We start from the raw sequence: 3,336 nt of genomic DNA on the forward strand, positions 1-3,336 counted from the left end.
ACACACACACTAGAATAACAAAGACCATGGCATGTGTGAGTGAGTTTGAGCGTGTGTGTGTGTGTGTGTGTGTGTTTGCGAGTGTCAGTGAGTGTATGTACGAGTGTGTGAGTGTATGTGTTTCTGTGAGTGTGAGAGTGTATGTGAGTCAGTGTGAGTGTGTGTGTGAGCGAGTGTATATGTGTGTGTGTATGTGAGCGAGTGAATGTCAGTGTGTGTGTGTGTGTGTGTGTGTGTGTGTGTGTGTGTGTGTGTGTGCGAGTGTGTGAGTGTATATGTGTGTGTGAGCGAGTGAATGTCAGTGTGTGTGTGTGTGTGTACGAGTGTGTGAGTGTATATGTGTGTGTGTATGTGAGCGAGTGAATGTCAGTTTGTGTGTGTGTGTCTGAGTGTGTGTGTGTGTGTATGTGAGCGAGTGAATGTCAGTGAGTGTCAGTGAGTGTGTGTGTGTGTGTGTGTGTGTGTGTGTGTGTGTGTGTGTGTGTGTGTGTGTGTGTGTGTGTGTGTGTGTGTGTGTGTGTTAGCTTCCCTAGAGCAAGTGGTGCTCTGCATGAATGGGTGAATGAATCGTAAAGCTTTTTGAGGGGTCGAAGAGACCTGATAAAGAGGTGTATAAGTACAGTCCACGTCTATGTGTTCTGCTAATGTATTATTAAAACCGGCTGCTCCTCCTCGTCTGCCCATCCGTTACTGCAACAGGAATATTTTTGAAACTATGTGCAATAATGTTATACACCACACTTCACTCTACATGCTGCACTGATTATAATGTATAAATACGGCTGCTTCTTACTCTCTACCTGAATGTGGACTTCTGTACATTATAATATATTTTTGTGTTCTTCATCTCTCTCTTTATACTTTGCTGTAACAACGCACATTTCCCCTTTGTGGGCCGAATAGAGGAAATCTGATTCTGATTATTACAAACACACATAAGCAGCAGTGAGAAAAGCCAACAGGCCGAGATAATTAGGAAATAAAGTTATAATCCCTACATCAATGTCATCATCGAAGGAACGTTAGTGTTGTGTTTAAGATGAACGAGTAGGTTAAAGGGTGTCTGATGTTTACCTTTTTTAACTCCCTTTTCCTGGCCTCCTTTCCTGTAAAGAGGGGGTAGAGAGCAAGCAGTTATCATTTTGACATTAATAGATATTGACTTTGTATTTCATTATATATGTTGCATCGTTGGAGGAGCTCAGGTCAGAAGAGTTTCATTGCCAGCTTTGAGCGTATGATGATAAAACCTCTGAAATTGGATTTGTCTTCGGTTCCTGCTTGTGGGTCGGTACTTACTGGCCTGGTCGGTGGGATTCATGAACTTCCCACTCTTGGTGGAGGAGGTCGAGCGTCGCCCCATTGTGTCGCTGCGTCTCCTTCACCTGCAGAGAGAGAAAGCCTAACGATGGTGAAGGGAGAAGAAAAAAGCAGAAACGCTATGCACATACATTCCAATTAATATTCCAATGACTTCTACATAGACTCTTCTTGCACTATTGTATCTGTTTTGTGGTTTGAAGGCCAAAGATTCAAGAGGGAAGTCTGAAAACAGGTTGCGTCTCACACATGTATTTATAGTATTTATTTGACAGTACAGTGTTTAATTTTACATTATGTTCTTGTTTATCTAATTCTATGTCCATGTATATAGACTCCTGCATTAACCTTCTCTGCAACATTTAGCTTATTGTATTTACATTTTCTGACATGTATATATTTTACTTCATTTGCATTACTTGCAAGATAATCTGCACTATTGCATGTCTACGGAGTTATATATGTGTATGTCTTATATGTATTTATGTTGCATTGTTCGAGCAGCCTGGGACTTAAGATGCTCCTTCCCATCACTTCACTGTAGCTGTGCATATGACAATAAAGCTTTTGAATCTTGAATCTGAAAGTGACGGTTAGCAACTGTTAGCTAGCAAGTTAACAGTAAACCTATGGTGAACACACAAGCAAAGTCTCTCTCATTTATCTAATTATCTTACATACGATATAGTAAAACGCAGCAGGTGTTTAAAACCAGCTTCCATACATTATGATGTCAGAAGAATGATATAATATCTAACTCTTTGCGGGTTCTGCAGCATTAGGAGCTACATGCTAACTGTTAGCTTTGGGCCGCGTTGGCATCGATAGGAGAAATAAATACTTTACCTTTTAATAAAGAAAACAATCCCTTAAGAGCACAAAGCCCCGCACGCGCTGCTCAGCGTATCAGAAGTAAATAAAGACACGTGTTGTTTCTGAAAGAGGTATCCAAAGTCTTCTATATGCAGCCGTTAGCCATCCGCCATGTTTACTGAGCGAGAGAGATACCGGATGTGGGTCATTTTACGTCATCAAAACCCGTCGCTATGGTAGCGTTTTTATCGCTTTTTAATATTATAATATTTCTTACAGGGATTATAGAAAGTATACATTCCTAAAAATGTATTATAACATTAATTAAATAATATAAATAAATTAAAAGGAGGTTTCCTGAGAAGATTTACTCAAGTACCACAAGTACATGTTTGAGGTACTTTACTTGAATATTTCAATTTTATGCTACTGTGTACTTCTACTCCACTACAGTTCAGAGGTAAATTGTGTACTTTTGCTCCACTACATGTATTTAATACCTTTAGCTACTTTACAGATGTGGATGAATGATGTGAAATATAAATTACTACTTTTACTGTCGCTACTTTAACTATATTTTGATGAGAATACTTTTATACTTTTACTTGAGGAACATTTTGAATGCAGGACTTTTACTTTAACAGAGTATTACTACACTCTGGTACTTCTACTTTTACTCAAGTACAAGATCTGAGAACTTCTACTTTTACTCAAGAACAAGACCTGAGTACTTCTACTTTTACTCAAGAACAAGACCTGAGTACTTCTACTTTTACTCAAGAACAAGATCTGAGTACTTCTACTTTTACTCAAGAACAAGATCTGAGTACTTCTACTTTTACTCAAGTACAAGATCTGAGTACTTCTACTTTTACTCAAGAACAAGATCTGAGTACTTCTACTTTTACTCAAGTACAAGATCTGAGTACCTCTACTTTTACTCAAGAACAAGATCTGAGTACTTCTACTTTTACTCAAGTACAAGATCTGAGTACTTCTACTTTTACTCAAGTAACAGATCTGAGTACTTCTACTTTTACTCAAGTACAAGATCTGAGTACTTCTACTTTTACTCAAGTACAAGATCTGAGTACTTCTACTTTTACTCAAGAACAAGATCTGAGTACTTCTACTTTTACTAAGAACAAGATCTAGAGTACTTCTACTTTTACTCAAGAACAAGATCTGAGTACTTCTACTTTT

At 38.3% G+C, this 3,336-nt stretch overlaps 1 long non-coding RNA gene across 1 annotated transcript; it reads right to left on the reverse strand.

Annotated features, from left to right (window-relative positions):
* Positions 1-1,060: 1,060 nt before the first annotated feature.
* On the reverse strand, positions 1,061-2,321 carry LOC104951133 (uncharacterized). Its single transcript, XR_798995.1, has 3 exons — positions 2,167-2,321; positions 1,300-1,385; positions 1,061-1,106 (listed from the first exon to the last, which is right to left on the reverse strand). It is a non-coding gene; the product is annotated as an uncharacterized lncRNA (long non-coding RNA).
* Between the last annotated feature and the right edge of the window lie 1,015 nt (positions 2,322-3,336).

This window comes from Notothenia coriiceps, unplaced genomic scaffold, assembly GCF_000735185.1.
Source record: "Notothenia coriiceps isolate Sejong01 unplaced genomic scaffold, NC01 NC01_scaffold00018614, whole genome shotgun sequence".
NCBI lineage: Eukaryota > Metazoa > Chordata > Actinopteri > Perciformes > Nototheniidae > Notothenia > Notothenia coriiceps.